Below are 20409 nucleotides of genomic sequence, written 5' to 3' on the forward strand. Positions count from 1 at the left end.
GAGCGAGTGAGAGAGAGAGAGAGAGAGAGAGAGAGAGAGAGCACAAGCAGGGGGGAAGGGCAGAGGGAGAAGCAGACTCCCCATTGAGCAGGGAGCCCGATGTGAGGCTTAATCCCAGGACTCTGGGATTATGACCCGAGCAGAAGGCAGATGCTTAATTGACTGAACCACCCAAGTGCCCCATTTTTAATTTTCAAATGCTTTTTTAGAAAGGTTTTTTTTTTTCTGTATCCTGCATCATGTTTGTTACCTTTGATATTGTGGGGTTTTCTTAATTGTCTCGTCTCTGTTCTTTTTGTAAGTGGGAAAAATCCACTAAGAAAGCAAATTGAAAGCCCTTGCTGGGGTGAAGGGAGCAGGTCAAATGGTGGGATTCTCTTAGGGTGATCATTTGGTACACTGGCCTTTTTATTGGCTGATTATAAAATGCCAGTGTAGGAAAATATTTTTTTCTAAGGGTATTTAGTTTTTCCTTTGAAGAATTCTCCATTCCCCTTTCTTAAATGTTTTGTGATCAAGGTGTAGAAAAGGATGTGAGTAACATTTGAGTTATTACTATGTACTGACCTTGTTTGTATATTTAGGCTGTTGCAACCAAGGAAATTCAGGTTACATGTCTGTAACATGTATACCCACATGAAAAAATAGTCTGGAAATACACATACCAAAATTTGAAAATCATTATCTGTTAGTGGGGATTCATGGGTGATTTAAATTTTCTTCTTTTTTCTATAAAATTAATATGTAATTTTCAAGATTATTTAGTAAAAGCAAACCATGAGAAACAAACAAGCCAATTTTCTTAATGGACAAAAAAATTTCAACAGATATTTCATCAAAGAAGATATACAGATAGCAAATAAGTACCTGCAAAGAGGCACATATTTGGTCATTAGAGAAATACGGATTAAAACCACAATGAGATACCACTACACACTCACTAGAATGGCTTTTAAAAACAAAGCTTATAGGGGTGCCTGGCTGACTCAGTAGAGTATGTGATTCTTGGTATCGGGGTCCTGAGGTTGAGCCCCATGTTGGGTGTAGAGTTTACCTTAACAATAAATAAATATAATCTTTAAAATAAATAAATAAAAATAAAAACAAAGCTACAATAACTAGTGATGGTTAGGATGCAGAGCAATTCTCATACATTGTAAATGGGGATGCAAATGCAACAACCTCAGGGACGCCTGGGTGGCTCAGTTGGTTAAACCTCTGCCTTTGGCTCAGTCATGATCCCCGGGTCCTGGGATTGAGTCCCACGTCGGGCTCCTTGCTTGGCAGGGAATTTGCTTCTCTCTCTGCCTGCCCTTCCCCCTGCTTGTGGTCTCTGTCTCTGTCTCTCTCTCTGACAAATAAATAAAATCTTTAAAACAAAACAAAAGGCAGCAACTTTGGGAAACAGTTTGGCAGTTTTTATGAAGTTATGCACTTACCATATGACCAAGTAATCCCACTTCCATATATTTATCCAAGAGAAATGAAAGTATATGTTCACACAAAAACCTGTATGCGAGTATTTATAACAGATTTATTCATAATAGCCCAAACCTGGAAACAACCCAAATATCCTTCAACTGTAATACCTCTATACCATGGAATACAACTCAGCAATTAAAAGAAATGAACTATTGATACATCAACAATATGGATGAATCTCAAATGCATTATGCTAAGTGAAAGATGCCAGACTCAAAAGGCTATGTATTATCTGATTCCATTTATATGACATTCTGGAAAAGGCAAAACTATAGGAACAGAGAATAGATTGGTGGTTGCCAAGGATTTGGGTTGAGGGAATGGGCTAACAAAGGGACAGCATGAGAGAGTTTTCTGAATGATGGCACTGTTCTGTCTCTTGATTATGTGATTATGCATTTGTCAAAATTTATAATGCTATGCACCAAAAGAGTGACTTTTATTGTGTGTAAATAAAAATATTAAACTATCCCTTTGTTTTAAAATCATAACAAAATACTTAAATTAGGAGGAGCTAAGTATTTCAAAAGGATCCTAAACATGGTTCCTCCAGAGAGCAAGACTTCTATGGCATTAAAATATAATTAAATTTAGAAAATCAATTCATGTGAAGATTTTGGAATATATCTATTGTATGCTGTCTGAACACAGGCAATTCTTAGTCCATGAAGTCATAAGAATTGCATCTTTAATCTTTGAAAAGATGAGACATTGGTCAAAGACATCAAGGCAGCTTCATCCCTACTATCTCATTCATGAAACACATGTTTATAATTATTTACAAATATTTGTTGGTTGCTTACTATTTATAAGAAAGAAATGATAATGTAGAAAATACAGAGATAAATAAATCATGAATCTTATGCTTCAGTTCTAGCAGGGGAAACGAACCACATAATATATACCTATATTACAAAGCAAAATACGACAGTGTGGCCTGAGGTATGGAAGAGGGATGAAGGGTAAAGCCTTGCTTTTACTTAGTAGGGAGGTCGGAGATCACTTCTGGAATTTGGATTTGTAGAGTTGGGGGTAGGGAGAGTTGGAAAGGGCCCAGGGAAGGTAGACCAAGGAACAGAGAAAAACAAAACAAAACAAAAAGAAACTCAGAGCTTTTTTTTCCCCCACAAATATGGGAAATAGCTGTGAACACACCAGCTCTCATCATCATCATCATCATCATCATCATCTGAGCAGATTTGTCATATTGACTGCTTTGCTCACCACGCTAATTTGCTGCCAACCTTACTTATTATAATAGCTATTATTCTGTTCTTCCATCAGGCTCTCCAGTGTTTGCCTGCAAGTTCTTGTGTTCTAATCACTGGAAACTTGATTTTGTTGAGTTTGTCATTCAGTGCTAATATGTGTGATCACTCAGTTAAAAAAATACATCTTATTCCAGTCTTTTTCTCCATGTCCCCCTTCGCCATCGTGAATAGTTCCACTTTAAAAATGCCGCATGAAATCATTTATTTCTCTGGTATTTCCATTAATATTAAACTTCATTTTAAATTCTCTCGTTCCTGTATCGTTCATCCAGATAAAAAGGATGGACAGATCAATTTTCACGTGCCCTCTGTAATTGCAATTTTCAGTACTTCAATCATGTCCCTTTATATTCTTTTCATTTTTACAGGCTAAATAATCACATTGAGTCAGTTGCCACAGTGAAACTTGAAACCTGATCATTGAAGAAGCTTGCAATTTAGCAGAAAACAAGGTACACTAGGATCTTTCACTTCAGCTGCACCTTGAGGATTCTGGTCTCTTTTTGAAAATGCCCTGAAATGTCTAGTTAGTTTCGTTGTTATAATCCTTTCCTTAAACAAGTTTGTAAAGTTGTTGTATTTTAAGGAATATTATACTTAAAACTCCTAGGTAGCTCACTGTATCTTATGATATAACACTGCTTAAGTATACATAATTTGTGGAAAAGGACACATGCTGGGTAAATGAATTTTCTGGTGAAACCCTTGTATCTTTCTCATGGCACAATTCAGAATTTTGAGTTGCTTCATTTTTGGAAATGATACTGCTATTGGGAGGAAGACACATGCTGCTAGTTGCTGTTTTGAATGCTCCTTTGACAACATTTTGTTACTGTTGTCACTTGTTGTCATTTGTCTCTTTCTACAAGGACAAATCCCCCCCCCCCGCCCTGCTGTGTGTGTGTGTGTGTGCGTGTGTGTGTGACTGGAAATGGCAGTTAATGCCAGTTAATTGGGTCTGGTTAATTTGAGGTTTTACTCTTAGCAGACCAAATTACCTCAGCTCTAGAAACACCCAAAATAAATTCCCTTATTTTTCTTTTCTTAGTCAATAGTCCTTCTAAACTAAATATTGTTCACAAGCCATATCTTCAATATATTTGTGAAACCATGTTGTTAACAGCTATCAAAAGCCCCTTCTATGCTTCAGTTTGCCAACTTAATAGCTGGTGGTTCTGAATGCATAAGACCCCTTTGAGTATCAAGAGAGAACCCAGGCTATGGGAGATGAGGATGATACAGGATATGAGGGCAGATTTAGCGATGATTTGCACAGTCATAAGCCCTAGACAGCAAGGAAAATGGGTAGCGTAGCAAAAAGGCACCACTTCTAGCATTAAGTCAACAAGCAGTTTTCTGTTTCGTTTTGTTTACCATGTGCAAGTCACTGTACTAGGGCCAAGAAGACAAGCCATGGTGGAGTAGGCTACTATGGAAACTAAGAGGTCCACTAATAGTTTGAACAGGAGCAGGTATGTCATAAATGCCACATCCACGGTTTAGGAAATAAATGACAGTTGAGAGGAAAAGGAAGTTGTCACTTCTGATTAAATGGTAACAGAACGGGGCGCCTGGGTGGCTCAGTCGTTAAGCGTCTGCCTTCGGCTCAGGTCATGATCCCAGGGTCCTGGGATCGAGCCCCGCATCGGGCTCCCTGCTCCACGGGAAGCCTGCTTCTCCCTCTCCCACTCCCCCTGCTTGTGTTCCCTCTCTCGCTGTGTCTCTCTCTGTCAAATAAATAAATAAAATCTTTAAAAAAAAAAAAAATAAATGATAACAGAACATTTAGTAAAAGAGATGATGATATCTGAGCTCTTCTTGAAGAAGGGATAAGGAAAACCCAGGTCTGTTTCGGGGTAGTGAGGAAAGACATATGAAGGTCAATAATGACAGAAAGGCTTAGGAAGGCAGGTAGGATCCAATTAGGAAAATCTTTTCCTTTGCTCACTTTGTTTTGTTTCTTAAATACCACATATGAGTGAAATAATATAATATTTGTCTTTCTCTGGCTGACTTATTTCACTTAACATTATACTCTCTAGCTCCATCCATGTTGTTGCAAATGACAAGATTGCATTCATTTTTATGGCTGGATAATATTCCAGTGTGTGTGTGTGTGTGTGTGTGTGTGTGTGTGTGTATACATATATACACACAATGATATATATATCACATATATATGATTATATAATACATATATATAATACAATGATATGTATATATATCACATCGTTTTTGTTTGTTTTTGTTTTTAAAGTAGGCTCCATGCCCTCTGTGGAGCCCAATGTGGGGTTTAAACTCATCACCCTGAGATCAAGACCTGAGCTGAGATCAAGAGTCAGATGCTCAACTTACTGCACCACCCAGGCACCCCAACCACATCTTCTTCATCCATGCATCTGTCAATGGACACTTGGGCTACTTCCATAATTTGGCTATTGTAAATAATGTTGCTATAAACATAGGGTATTTACCCCCAAAATACAAAAACAGGGATTCAAAGGGATACATCTTTTGGGCTTATTTCAAAGCCAGAGAAAGAGAGATGTGGTGAGAGAGAGTACCCTATTTCTCAGCTGACAAAAGGGAAAGACAGAGTCCATTTGCCATTACATTAGCAGTGCAAGAAACAAGCCAAATCCCTGAAGCATGTGTGGTAAATGAAAGAGATTAAAAGGAAGTTGATGTAGCACAAAGTAGCAAATCAGGGTTTTCACTTGCAGGAGACTGGTGGTGGACATTTGCTGGGTTTTCAGCCCACATTTATTTCCTCTTCTGAAATGAGTCCCCAGTTTTGTTTCTTTTTCTGGAGAACCCAATCTTTCCTCATCCTTATTTTATATATTCTGGTTAAATGGACTCCATTTCATTCTGGTTTCAGGGTTGGCTATGATTCAGGCCCAGCCAGTTAGAGCCTCACACAGGTCACAGTGACTGAATGGATGCATCATCACTTGATCAGAGCCAGAGAAAGGCAATCTGGGATTTTTGCTGAGCCCGTAAATATGCCTGGGCTTCTACTGGCTTGAACATGGGAAGTTGCAGCCTAGGAGCTGCTAGCAGCCATCTTCCTATCACCTGTCACCCCTTGAAGCCTGAGATTGAAGCCAGACAACATGGAGGAGAGCAGGGATCCTCACAGGAAAGTATAAGGTCCCTGAGGGCGGGAAGTTTGGCTTTGTTTTTAAATCTTTTTCATTGATGCATCACTCACATACAGGTGGGGGTGGGGAGTGGGAAAGCACAAAACAAATGTTTGAGTAAAAAAGTATCACATAGTGAATACACATATTTACTCCTCCCAATCACTACCCCCTCTCCTCTTGACTATTAGCACCATAGTTTCAAGTTTTTTAATTGTACATAAATGAAATTATATAATATACATTCTTGTGGGTCTGGCTTCTGTTACTCAACATTCTTGTAAATATCTTTGATGAATATACACATGTATTTCTAAGATTTATTTATTTGAGTGAGAGAGTGAGAGAGAGTGCAGAATGGAGCAGAGGGAGAGAGAGTCCTAAGCAGACTCCGTGCTGAGTGAGGAGCAAGATGCGGTGCTCAATCTCATGACCCTGAGATCACGACCTGAGCCGAAACCAAGAATTGGACGCTTAACCAACTGTGCCACCTAGGTGCCCCTCTATTGGATATATTTCTAAGAGTAGGGTTGCTAGGTTACAGAGTGCACATATGTTTCCCTTTAGAAGATATTGCCAAATTATGTTCCAAGGTAATTGCTCCAATTTCCTCTTCTCCCTTAGCATGTACCTGTTGCTCCATACCCTAGGCAATGTTTGGTATTTTCATTCTTTTAAATGTGAATGTGTAGTATATCGTATTGCATTTTTCTAAGGAATGAGGCTGAATACCTTTTCTTACGGCTATTTGGATATCCTTTTCTGTAAAGTGTCTAGTCAAGTGTCCATCTTTGTATTGAGTTAACAGTCTTTTCTTTTTTAATTTGTAGGAGGTTTAAATTTTTTTTAATTTAGTTAGTACACCAATGCCATACCATATTATACTGTAGTCTTGTAATAAAACTTAGTCATGATAGAATATGTGCTCCCACCATGTACTTTTTAAGAGTGTTTGGCTATTTTTGGCCCTTTGCATTTCCATATACATTTTAGAATCAGGTTACTAATTTCTGCAAATAAACCTATTGGGATTTTCACTGGGATTGTATTGAATCTATAAATTGATTTGGTGAGATTGACGTATTTACAACATTGAAACGTCTAATCCATGAGCAATGTACATACTTCCATTTATTTAGGTTATCTTCAATTTTTCTCTATAAAGTTCTCTAGCCTTCTGTGCAGAGGTGAGTCTTGCATTCTTTCATTAGATTTATTCCTAGGTATTTGATATTTTTGTGCAATTGTAAGTGGTAATATTTCTTTTTAAATTTTGTTTGTTGGGGCACCTGGGTGGCTCAGTTGGTTAAGCAACTGCCTTCGGCTCAGGTCATGATCCTGGAGTCCCGGGATCGAGTCCCACATCGGGCTCCCTGCTCAGCTGGGGGTCTGCTTCTCCCTCTGACCCTCTTCCCTTTCATGCTGTCTCTCATTCTCTCTCTCTCAAATAAATAAATAAAATCTTAAAAAAAAAAATAAATAAATAAATTTTGTTTGTTACTCATATATAGAAAAACTATTGAATTTTTGTATAGTGACTTAATATATTGGTCTTCTATTGCTGCATGAGAAAGTATCATAAACTTTAAAACATCTTAGAAAACAAGTTCATTATCTTACAGTTTCTATGAGGCAGTAGTCTAGATACTAGTTAGCTAGATCTTCTGCTCAGAGTCTCTTTAGGCTAAAATCAAGGTGCCTTCAGGGCCTATGATCTCATTTCAGGCGGAGGGTCCTCTTGCAAGCACACTGATTATTGTTGCAATTCAGTTCCTTGTAGTTGCAGGACTGAGGTTCCTCTTTCATACGGGCTGGCTATCATCTACCCACCACTATCAGCTCCAAGAGACCTCTGCAATTTCCTGTCACGTAGCTGTCTCTGAAATATGGCCTTTTGTTTCTTTAAAGCAGGAGACCATTTCTTTTGTTTGAAATATATCTGACTTATGACATCTTTGACCTCTAAACTCTCTTTTATAAAAAGAACTTACCTTATTATGTAGGGCCATCAGAATGATCTCCCTTTTAATTAACTTAGGTTCAACTGATCTTAATTATATCTGCAGAATTCCTTCACCTTTGCCACACACCATAACCTAATTATGCAAGTGAAATCTCATCATATTCACAAGTCCACCCACACTAAAAAGGAGGGGATTACATAGGGCATGTACATGGGGTGGGGGGGGGAGCTGGAATCTTGGGGGACAACTTAAAATTCTGCCTACCACATTTTGTATTCAGCAGCCTTAATGGTTAATTAATTCTACTAATATATCTATACATTCATTGAGATTTCCTTGATACACAGTTATATTATCTAAATATAATAAGTTTTATTTCTTTCCAATTTTTATAGTTAAAATTTACTTTTCTTAACTTATTGCACTGGCTAGAATGTCCAGTACAGTGCTAAAAAGAAGTAGTGAAGGTGGGCTTGCTCATCTTTTGTATCATTGTATTTCCTGTGCTTAAAATAGAGTATGAGACATAGTAGCTTTTCAATAAATATTTTTTTTTAATTTTTTTATTGTTATGTTAATCCCCATACATTACATCATTAGTTTTAGATATAGTGTTCCATGCTTCATTGTTTGTGCATAACACCCAGTGCTCCATGCAGAACGTGCCCTCCTCAATACCCATCACCAGGCTAACCCATCCTCCCACCCCCCTCCCCTCTAGAACCCTCAGTTTGTTTTTCAGAGTCCATCGTCTCTCATGGTTCTTCTCCCCCTCCGATTTCCCCCCCTTCATTCTTCCCCTCCTGCTACATTCTTCTTCTTCTTTTTTTTCTTTCTTAACATATATTGCATTATTTGTTTCAGAGGTACAGATCTGAGATTCAACAGTCTTGCACAATTCACAGCGCTTACCAGAGCACATACCCTCCCCAGTGTCCATCACCCAGTCACCCCATCCCTCCCACCCCACCCCCCACTCCAGCAACCCTCAGTTTGTTTCCTGAGATTAAGAATTCCTCATATCAGTGAAGTCATATGATACATGTCTTTCTCTGTTTGACTTATTTCGCTCAGCATAATACCCTCCAGTTCCATCCACGTCGTTGCAAATGGCAAGATCTCATTCCTTTTGATGGCTGCATAATATTCCATTGTATATATATACCACATCTTCTTTATCCATTCATCTGTTGATGGACATCTTGGCTCTTTCCACAGTTTGGCTATTGTGGACATTGCTGCTATAAACATCGGGGTGCACGTACCCTTTCGGGTCCCTACTTTTGTACCTTTGGGGTAAATACCCAGTAGTGCAATTACTGGATCATATGGTAGCTCTATTTTCAACTTTTTGAGGAACCTCCATACTGTTTTCCAGAGTGGCTGCACCAGCTTGCATTCCCACCAACAGTGTAGGAGGGTTCCCCTTTCTCCGCATCCCCCCCCAACATCTGTCATTTCCTGACTTGTTAATTTTAGCCATTCTGACTGGTGTGAGGTGGTATCTCATTGAGGTTTTGATTTGGATTTCCCTGATGCCGAGCGATATTGAACACTTTTTCATGTGTCTGTTGGCCATTTGGATGTCTTCTTTGGAAAAATGTCTGTTCATGTCTTCTGCCCATTTCTTGATTGGATTCTTTGTTCTTTTGGTGTTGAGTTTGATGAGTTCTTTATAGATTTTGGATACTAGCCCTTTATCTGATATGTCATTTGCAAATATCTTCTCCCATTCTGTCAGTTGTCTTTTGGTTTTGTTGACTGTTTCCTTTGCTTTGCAAAAGCTTTTTATCTTGATGAAGTCCCAAGAGTTCATTTTTGCCCTTGCTTCCCTTGCCTTTGGCGATGTTTCTAGGAAGAAGTTGCTGCGGCTGAGGTCGAAGAGGTTGCTGCCTGTGTTCTCCTTTAGGATTTTGATGGACTCCTGTCCCACATTGAGGTCTTTCAACCATTTGGAGTCTATTTTTGTGTGTGGTGTAAGGAAATGGTCCAGTTTCATTTTTCTGCATGTGGCTGTCCAATTTTCCCAACACCATTTGTTGAAGAGACTGTCTTTTTTCCATTGGACATTCTTTCCTGCTTTGTCAAAGATTAGTTGACCATATAGTTGAGGGTCCATTTCTGGGCTCTCTATTCTGTTCCATTGATCTATGTGTCTGTTTTTGTGCCAGTACCATACTGTCTTGATGATGACAGCTTTGTAGTAGAGCTGGAAGTCCGGAATTGTGATGCCGCCAGCTTTGCTTTTCTTTTTCAACATTCCTCTGGCTATGCGGGGTCTTTTCTGGTTCCATACAAATTTTAGGATTATTTGTTCCATTTCTTTGAAAAAAGTGGATGGTATTTTGATGGGGATTGCATTGAATGTGTAGATTGCTCTAGGTAGGATTGACATCTTCACAATATTTGTTCTTCCAATCCATGAGCATGGAACGTTTTTCCATTTCTTTGTGTCTTCCTCAATTTCTTTCATGAGTATTTTATAGTTTTCTGAGTACAGATCCTTTGCCTCTTTGGTTAGATTTATTCCTAGGTATCTTATGGTTTTGGGAGCAATTGTAAATAGGATCGACTCCTTAATTTCTCTTTCTTCTGACTTGTTGTTGGTGTATAGGAATGCCACTGACTTCTGTGCATTGATTTTATATCCTGCCACTTTACTGAATTCCTGTATGAGTTCTAGCAGTTTTGGGGTGGAGTCTTTGGGATTTTCCACATAAAGTATCATATCATCTGCAAAGAGTGAGAGTTTGACTTCTTCTTTGCCAATTTGGATGCCTTTGATTTCTTTTTGTTGTCTGATGTGGCTAGGACTTCCAATACTATGTTGAATAGCAGTGGTGATAGTGGACATCCCTGCCGCGTTCCTGACCTTAGGGGGAAAGCTCTCAGTTTTTCCCCATTGAGAATGATATTTGCTGTAGGTTTTTCATAGATGGCTTTTATGATATTGAGGTATGTACCCTCTATCCCGATACTCTGAAGAGTTTTGATCAAGAAAGGATGCTGTACTTTGTCAAATGCTTTTTCTGCATCTATTGAGAGGATCATATGATTCTTGTTCTTTCTTTTGTTAATGTATTGTATCACGTTGATTGATTTGCGGATGTTGAACCAACCTTGCAGCCCAGGGATAAATCCCACTTGGTCATGGTGAATAATCCTTTTAATGTACTGTTGGATCCTATTGGCTAGTATTTTGGTGAGAATTTTTGCATCCATGTTCATCAGGGATATTGGTCTGTAATTCTCCTTTTTGATGGGGTCTTTGTCTGGTTTTGGGATCAAGGTAATGCTGGCCTCATAAAATGAGTTTGGAAGTTTTCCTTCCATTTCTATTTTTTGGAACACTTTCAGAAGGATAGGTATTAATTCTTCTTGAAATGTTTGGTAGAATTCCCCTGGGAAGCCATCTGGCCCTGGGCTTTTGTGTTTTGGGAGATTTTTGATGACTGCTTCTATTTCCTTAGTGGTTATAGGTCTGTTCAGGTTTTCTATTTCTTCCTGGTTCAGTTTTGGTAGTTGATACATCTCTAGGAATGCATCCATTTCTTCCAGGTTATCTAATTTGCTGGCATAGAGTTGCTCATAATATGTTCTTATAATTGTTTGTATTTCTTTGGTGTTGGTTGTGATCTCTCCTCTTTCATTCATGATTTTGTTGATTTGGGTCATTTCTCTTTTCTTTTTGATAAGTCTGGCCAGGGGCTTATCAATCTTGTTAATTCTTTCAAAGAACCAGCTCCTAGTTTCGTTGATCTGTTCTACTGTTCTTTTGGTTTCTATTTCATTGATTTCTGCTCTGATCTTTATTATTTCTCTTCTCCTGCTGGGTTTAGGCTTTATTTGCTGTTCTTTCTCCAGCTCCTTTAGGTGTAGGGTTAGGTTGTGTACTTGAGACCTTTCTTGTTTCTTGAGAAAGGCTTGTATTGCTATATACTTTCCTCTTAGGACTGCCTTTGCTGTATCCCAAAGATTTTGAATAGTTGTGTTTTCATTTTCATTGGTTTCCATGAATTTTTTTAATTCTTTTTTAATTTCCTGGTTGACCCATTCATTCTTCAGTAGGATGCTCTTTAGCCTCCATGTATTTGAGTTCTTTCCAACTTTCCTCTTGTGATTGAGTTCTAGTTTCAAAGCATTGTGGTCTGAAAATAGGCAGGGAATGATCCCAATCTTTTGGTACCGGTTGAGACCTGATTTATGACCTAGGATGTGATCTATTCTGGAGAATGTTCCATGGGCACTAGAGAAGAATGTGTATTCCGTTGCTTTGGGATGGAATGTTCTGAATATGTCTGTGAAGTCCATTTGGTCCAGTGTGTCACTTAAAGTCTTTATTTCCTTGTTGATCTTTTGCTTAGACGATCTGTCCATTTCAGTGAGGGGGGTGTTAAAGTCCCCCACAATTATTGTATTGTTGTCGATGTGTTTCTTTGCTTTTGTTATTAATTGCCTTATATAATTGGCTGCTCCCATGTTAGGGGCATAGATATTTACAATTGTTAGATCTTCTTGTTGGATAGACCATTTAAGTAGGATATAGTGTCCTTCCTCATCTGTTATTACAGTCTTTGGTTTAAAATCTAATTTGTCTGATATAAGGATTGCCACCCCAGCTTTCTTTTGGTGTCCATTAGCATGGTAAATGGTTTTCCACCCCCTCACTTTCAATCTGGGGGTGTCTTTGGGTCTAAAATGAGTCTCTTGCAGACAGCATATCGATGGGTCTTGTTTTTTAATCCAATCTGATAGCCTGTGTCTTTTGATTGGGGCATTTAGCCCATTTACATTCAGGGTAACTATTGAAAGATAGGAATTCAATAAATATTTTTAAATGAATAAATGGATGACAGCAAAGCTGGTGGCTGGGGGGGGGGGGTGGCTGGGGATTTGTTCATGCTTGATCATTTGAGCCCCTAAATTTCCCATGGCTTAAGTCATCCTTAACCATGGACTTTTTAATGACATGATGGCAATAAATGGTAATAAATTATTCCCTCTTTTTTTTCCCCAAGCTAGATTCTTTTTGTCAAGTTCAACCAAAATTTTAAATTATTTTAGATCTCGTGATCCACAGAATAACATGAGCAAATAAATATTTGGGAGAAAAACAATTATCATGCTCAGAGGAATTAATTTTTTTTTTTTTTTGGAAGAGCACTTATGGGAATTCAAACATGTTCATGTATCTACCGTATTAAGACAATCCTCCTCACATCCACTTCTACCTACCACTTCATCTACCCCTTCTTTTTTTTTTTTTAATTTAACAACAAAGCTTCTAGCTTCTTTTGTTTTTCTCCATATTAACAGTCCTCAACTCATCACAATCTGCTTCCAATTCTACTGTCTACCAAACTTATCTTGCTAGGATCAGTAGTGACCTTCATGCTGCCAAATCTAATGGACAGCACACATCTTATTTGCTATAATTGATCACTCCTAGCTTTTTCAAAAAAAAAAAAAATTACTTCCTTTGTTTCTGTGACCCTGTAGTCTCCTGGCTTTCTTGTTAGTTCTCTGGCTCCTTTTTCTAGTCTCCCTTGGTTGCTTTTCCTCCTCTCAGAACCTAGTCCATTGACCAGAGAAATATCATGACCACCTGGAATCAAAGCAGCACTCACTGACACACATCAGTGAGCCAGTTTAATCATAAAGACAAAGCTATTTACACAAATGTTTTGTTTGCTCATTGATTTGATATATGCTGATATATGCTTGTGGTGTGGATCTGTGGCCAGTTGGAAGCCCTTTTTCTTTTCCTTCTCTTTCCTTCCTTTCCTTTCTCTTTTCTTCACCTCTCTATACTCTCAGAGATCTAATATACATCCATCCTTTCACTGATTAACTACATGTTGACAATCTTTGAATTTATATCTTCAGGCCTCCCTTCTGAGTTCCAGACCCACCCATGTGTCTCCTTGATATTTTCAGGTAGCTATTACATAGACATCCCTAGTTGGACACATCGATTACTGAACTTACGGTGCCAAATCTTTTTATTCTCCGATGTTTCCTACCTCAATAAATGGTTCCACCATCCCCCCAGTTGCTCATGTCAGGAGCCTAAGAATCATCCCTCACATCTACCTATTCCTTAGCCCCTATGTCCAACCAATCACAGAGTACTTTCAATTATGTCTCCTAGGATACCTCTCAAGCTGTCTACTGTTCTTCATCTTTAGCACTACCACCTTAGCCTAACACCTGGACCACTTAGACACTATCTTTGTCAGCTTGCACTGCTATAACACAGTCCATAGACTGGGTAGCTCAAAAAACAGACATTTATTTTTTGCAGTTACGGAATTTGGGAAGTCCAAGGTCAAGCTGCCAGCAGATTCAGTTCCTAGTGGGAGCCTTCTTCCTGGCCTCCAGACTGCCACCTTCTTAATGTGTCCTCACGTGGTAGAGAGCGAGTGACCTCTCTCTTCTTCTTATAAAAACACTAATCCCATCATGGGGGCTTCACCTCATGATCTCATCCAAACCTAATTACTGCCTAAAGGTCCTACGTCCACATACCACCACACTGGGAGTTAGGTCTTCAACATATGAATTGGGGTCAGGGGGACATAAACATTCAGTCCATTAGAGATTCCTTCCAGCTGCTCATGCCACCTTCTCTTGGTTACCTCCAGAAACTCATTCTCCACAGAGTAGTTAAACTGATCTTTTGAAACCATGCTTATGTCATCTCCTTACTCAAAGCCCTATCATAGCTTGCAATAAGACTTAAACTCCAACATGACCTATGATTCCCTCTATGATCTAGCTTTGTTCTAATTTTGTCTCATTGCATGCCAGCCATACTGGCCTTTTCTCTGTTACCTAGCTCCTTGTGCCTTCTTTCTGCTGGCTGTTTCCACTGCCAGGGACTCTACGTGACCACTATTCCCCTTCTCTGGCCAACTCCTATTCATTTTTCACTTTAAATCCTGCTTCTTTGGGCAAGAATTCTCTGTTCACCTAATATTAAATTACACTCACCTTTAAAAGCTCTCACAGCTTCTTTTACCTTACCTTCCAACTCTTGTTGAACAATTCCTGTAATTATTTGCTTTGTCTCTCTTGTGTACTCCCTCTCCACCCAAACCAGAATGTCAGTGCTATGAGAGCATGAACTGAATCAGTCTTGCTTAAGGCTAGCATCTAGGACCCAGAAACATCCTTGATAAATATTCGTTGAATGTGAATGGATGTCTGGATGTCTACTTGAGAATGAGGATGAGTGCAGGGAGTTAGGGAATATTGGTGTAGAAACATTTTTCCTACCTCTTCATTATGCCACTTTTTAATTTTTTCAATTTAATTTTTTAAAAGATTTTATTTGTTTATTTATTTGAGAGAGAGAAAACAAGAACGAGGAGGGGAAAGGGGCAGAGAAGGAGGGAGAAGCAGACTCCCTGCTGGGCAAATAAACAAATAAAATCCCAGGACCCAGAGAGCATGACCCGAGCCAAAGGCAGACATTTAACCGACTGAGCCACCCAGGTGCCCACCTCTTCATGATAGTAAGAGATTCAGAGTCAGAATCAGAATATTGGTTCCACCATTAAAAGGAATTATGATTTTAACAAAAATTAACCTCATTCTGGGGGCAAGTAATGAGTAACTGAGGTAGCCTCTAACATACTGAGGAAAATGCAGGCAGTCCAGGCAGGCAGTAAAGAATCAACCAGAGAGGAGAGCAATTTCCCTCTGGATGCCATCAACCAGAGAGATATGCTGACCACCTGGAATCAAGGCAGCACTCACTGGGACGCATCAGTGAGCCAGTGTAATCATGAAGACAAAGACATTTACACAAGCTTTGTGTTTGCTCACTGATTTGATATATGCTTGTTGTAGGATCTAGGGGGGAAAAACTATCAGTAGTCTGACTTTCAATTTGTAATAGACACAAAAATACTTAGGTTTTGTAAATGTGTCCTTTATGCTCACTTTACCGTTTCTTTTGCTCTGTATACTGAACTGCAAAGTAAAGTTAGGATAAACTTAGAAGAATGGAAATAGGCTTTTGTGTATTTATAAAGGAGGAATATGCAAAAATAATCTATACATTGTCTAAAATACTGCATTCTTTCAACCCAATATGGGAACTGTCTCTTGGATTTGTGAACTAGTAATGAGTACTTGAAACAATAAATTAATCTACATTGATTATTTTCTAAGTTACTAAATACTTATTACCAAGCAAAATCTTTTGTACAAGATGTTTTTTTTTGTTTTTGTTTTTGTTTTTACAAGTAATGAGAACCTCCATATTTCATTCTTTAGAGAAAGCCTTCACTTTTCTTTGGAAAAGAGAGGGAATATGATATGTTTTGGATTCAAATAATAAGCAATTGCAGCTAACATAATTTTTCACTTTTATGGTAATTTGTTGCTGTAGCGTCCCTACAGAATAGTGTGGGACAAAGAACATGGGACTGGAAGTCCTTAAAACCTGGCTTCTGATTTGAAACCATTATCTGTTTCAGCCCTTTGGACCTCTGTTTCCTTGTCTGTCAAGTGAGAGGCCTCTTCTGTTCCAAAAATCTTTTATTTCAACTATGTTTTCTTTCTTTGAGTTTATTATTTTTGTTTTATATAGAACCTTAAAAGCATGGAAGGGAAAAATATTGTTCTGAATTCAAGTTAGATTTTTGGAAATAGGACTTCTAGATTGAAATCAGATTCTGATTGAGAACTTTATTAACAATTCATAGATGAGAATAAGCTGAGAAAACACATGTATTTTACTTTCTGGTAGAATGGGAGCAAAAAAGGCCAGACAGTGGCATGAGAATTAAATGGCCATTCTAGTATATTTTGGTATCCAAGGAAAGTCCATTATATAATTGCAATCCATTGTTATGTTGATTTTTGTAAAAGATTTATTTATTTGAGAGAGAGAGCATGAGCCAGGGAGGGACAGAGGGAGAGAGAATCTCAAGTCGACTCCCTCCTGAGTGAGGAGCCTGACACGGGGCACCATCTCAGGACCAATGAGATCATGACCTGATCAGAAACCAAGAGTCAGACACTTAACTGACTGAGCCACCCAGGCGCCCCTTATGTTGATCTTTTACTTTGGGTTATATTGTGAAATTGTCCCGGTTTCAGGATACCCAGTTTTTTTCCCCTCTCTCTGTTTATTTTTCTTGTAAAATATTTGATTAGTCCCCCCAATTTAAAAATATTACATATTAGGGGCACCTGGGTGGCTCAGTCAGTTAAGTGTCCAACTCTTGGTTTCAGCTCAGGTTGTGATCACGGGGTCATGGGATTGAGCCCCGCATCCGGCTCCATGCTGAGCTTGGAGCCTGCTTGTGATTCTCTCTCTCTCTCTCTCTCTGCCCCTCCCCTGCTCATGATGCATGTGCATGCTCACAGGCTCTCTCAAATAAAATAAATAAATAAAATAAATAAATATTACATAGTGGTGTAAGAATTTGTATTCCTGCTGCTTACGAGGTTCTTTCTGTGATGGCTGGTGCTGAGACACAAACCCACTCAACGTAGAAGGTGGTTCTTGAGAGGCCAACTATGGCTTCTGTTTGGAAATATACATGGCTTTTAAATTGCCCATAATTTTCCCAGAAAATTTTTAAATGAAATTTCTCCTTTTCCTAGAGAAGTTTTAAATGAATGTTTTTTCCCTAATAAATGTTTAACCATCTGTCCTTATAGTTCTACTTCGTTATAGAATTGCATATTCTAAAAATAATTTCATGTAGTTATTACTTAAAATACTCCAATTATAAAATAAGCTAAGACTATCATCTTGATCATAAGTCTAACAAATTAATGTGGCTTACAAAAATCTTGAGCCCTATAACATATCAGTGGAAAAGTTGTTTTAAGACAGGCTAATTGGTTATTGATTCTGCTCGGTGTACAGAAAAAGTGGTTTATGTTTATAAACACTAGTCTATATCTTTCATTCATTATGTCAACAAGTATTTATTGAGCTCTCAACTTGCACCAGGCCCTGTGCCAGGTGTTGGGGGGTAAGGTGGTCAACAAAACAGACAAAACTCTCTGCCTTCATGAAGCTTTCATTCCTGGGGGGGAAAGACAGATAACAAATAAATAAAATGTAAGGAGGGGGTTAGATGATAATAAAGACTAAGTATAAAATTAAGGTAAAAAAGCATATTGGGCATGGTGTTGCAATGAGAAATATGGGTGTCATGGAATGTCTCCTTGAGAAGGTAACATTTGAAGAAAGACCTAAGAAGGTGAGAGAGTTAGCCATCTAGACATCTGGGGGAAAAGCATTCCAGGCAGAGGGAAGAGCAACTCTCAATGTTCTGAGGCAGGAGCATGCCTGGCATGTCCCAGGAGGAGCCCAATATGACTAGAGGAGAGTAAGAAATGGGGAGAGCAGGAGGAGATAAAGTCAGAGAGGAAAGATTGGGATGACATCATCTAGGACCTTATAAGGACTTTGTCTTTTACTATGAATGAGACAGAACCACCGGAGTGTTTTAAGCAGAAGAATGACATGATCTGACCTGTGTTTTAAAGGATCAAGCTGACTATTATGCTGAGAATGGGCTGGTGGGGGACAAAGGCTAGGAGACTTTTGCAATAATCCAGGCAGGTAGGATCATTGTACTAAACACTACAGAATTCCAAGAAGTATCATTCACCCCACAATCTCTGAATGGTGTTTCCTGTAATGAGCAGTGCAGAGTGTAGTTAGGGGCCCTATGGACAAGATTACTTGGACCAGCGTAGATGCAATGTGAGTGGGAAGAAGTGGTTAGTCAAGATATATTTTGAAGGTAGAACTAATAGGATTTGCTGACATAGTAGATATGGGATATGGGTCAAGTATGATTTTAAAGTAAGATTTAATTTCACGAATTCAGGTTCATTATACCAAATACCGTTTGCTAAGGGGAAGTAACGCACATTCATTTTTTAATTCAACAAACTTTTGCTGAAAGTCTATTATGTAGTATATTGTCCCAGATTCTGCAGGGTAAGGCTTTTGTTTTTTTAAGGGGGGAGGGGCATACAGAGAGGGAGAGAGAGAATCTTAAGCAGGCTCCATGCCCAGCGCAGAGCCCCAGGTAGGGTTGATCTCACAACCTTGAGGTCGTGACCTGAGATGAAATCAAGAGTCAGACACTTAACCAACTAAGCCACCCAGGCGCTCCTTGCAGGAAATAGTTTTATTTATTTATTTTTTAAAATATTTAATTAATTTATTTATTTGCCAGAGAGAGAGGGGGAGAGAGAGAGAGAGCACAAGCAGGGGGAGCAGCTGAGGGAGAGGGAGAAGCAGGCTCCCTGCTGAGCGGGGAGCCCAATGTGGGGCTCGATCCCAGGACCCTGGGATCATGACCTGAACCAAAGCCAGCCGCTTAACTGAGCCACCCAGGTGTCCCATTGCAGGAATAGTTTTTAAAGTACAAAAGTAGCAACAACAGAAAATCCTGTTCTAGAAATATTTATAACTTAGTTTGTTAGACAAGGCCTCTACAGATAAAAGAACCAAATAAACAATAGAAGAACCAAATACTGTGTAAAGCAACATAAGAAAAACTATGACAATGGGACTAATAAAATGGGATATATATATATATATATATATATATATATATACAGTTCTCCTCTAGGGAAATGGTCCAATTTGGAAAATAATTTTACGTTTGTCAGGATACGCCTGTATTTCTGATTGCTATACTCCTCTTATCTGTTCAACAGCTCTTTCACTAGTTTCCAATAGTAACATGACTCATGTGTTTCCTATTCAAAATGCTGGACTAGATATGCTGTGTGGTTGACTCCTGCTCCAGATGGAAGTATAAAAAAGTCTTCATGTGGGGGCGCCTAGGTGGCTCAGTCGTTAAGCGTCTGCTTTCAGCTCAGGTCATGATCCCAGGGTCTTGGGATCGAGCCCCGCATCGGGCTCCCTGCTCAGCGGGAAGCCTGCTTCTCCCTCTCCTACTCCCCCTGCTTGTGTTCCTGCTCTCGCTATCTCTCTCTGTGTCAAATAAATAAATAAAATCTTAAAAAAAAATAAAAATAAAAAAATAAAAAAGTCTTCATGTGTGAGGTAGGAATTACCTGTTTTGTGTACTCTTTTCTTGCTGATGTCTTAGGTCGTATTGCTCACAGTTTGATTGAGAATTCACAATCTTACCTTGGCCCCTAGTTCTTATTTGCCCAATTTCTGACTTGCAAATTTTCATACCTTGTCACCACTTATCTTATTTGTATATGTATATGTGCATATATATACATATATATATATAGTTATAAGGATTTTTGAGATCTTGTGGTATCTCATGCCTCACCTTCCTCCCCTCATTCAAAGCCATGTCTTGCTGCTTTCTGTTCTGTGATTTTCATTAACACAGCTTTCCTAAAAATAATGAGACAATGAAGAATATAATGAGTATGATAGTTAACATTTTTAAGTATTGACTATGAGCTAGGCACTAAGTTATACGATTTAAGTACACTTTAAATGTAATCCTTACAACACATCTATAAAGTGGGTACTATCATTATCCCCATAAGGAACTGAGCTTTAGAGAGCTTAAC

This window comes from Halichoerus grypus, chromosome 10 (assembly GCF_964656455.1).
Source record: "Halichoerus grypus chromosome 10, mHalGry1.hap1.1, whole genome shotgun sequence".
NCBI classification, from domain to species: Eukaryota; Metazoa; Chordata; class Mammalia; order Carnivora; family Phocidae; genus Halichoerus; species Halichoerus grypus.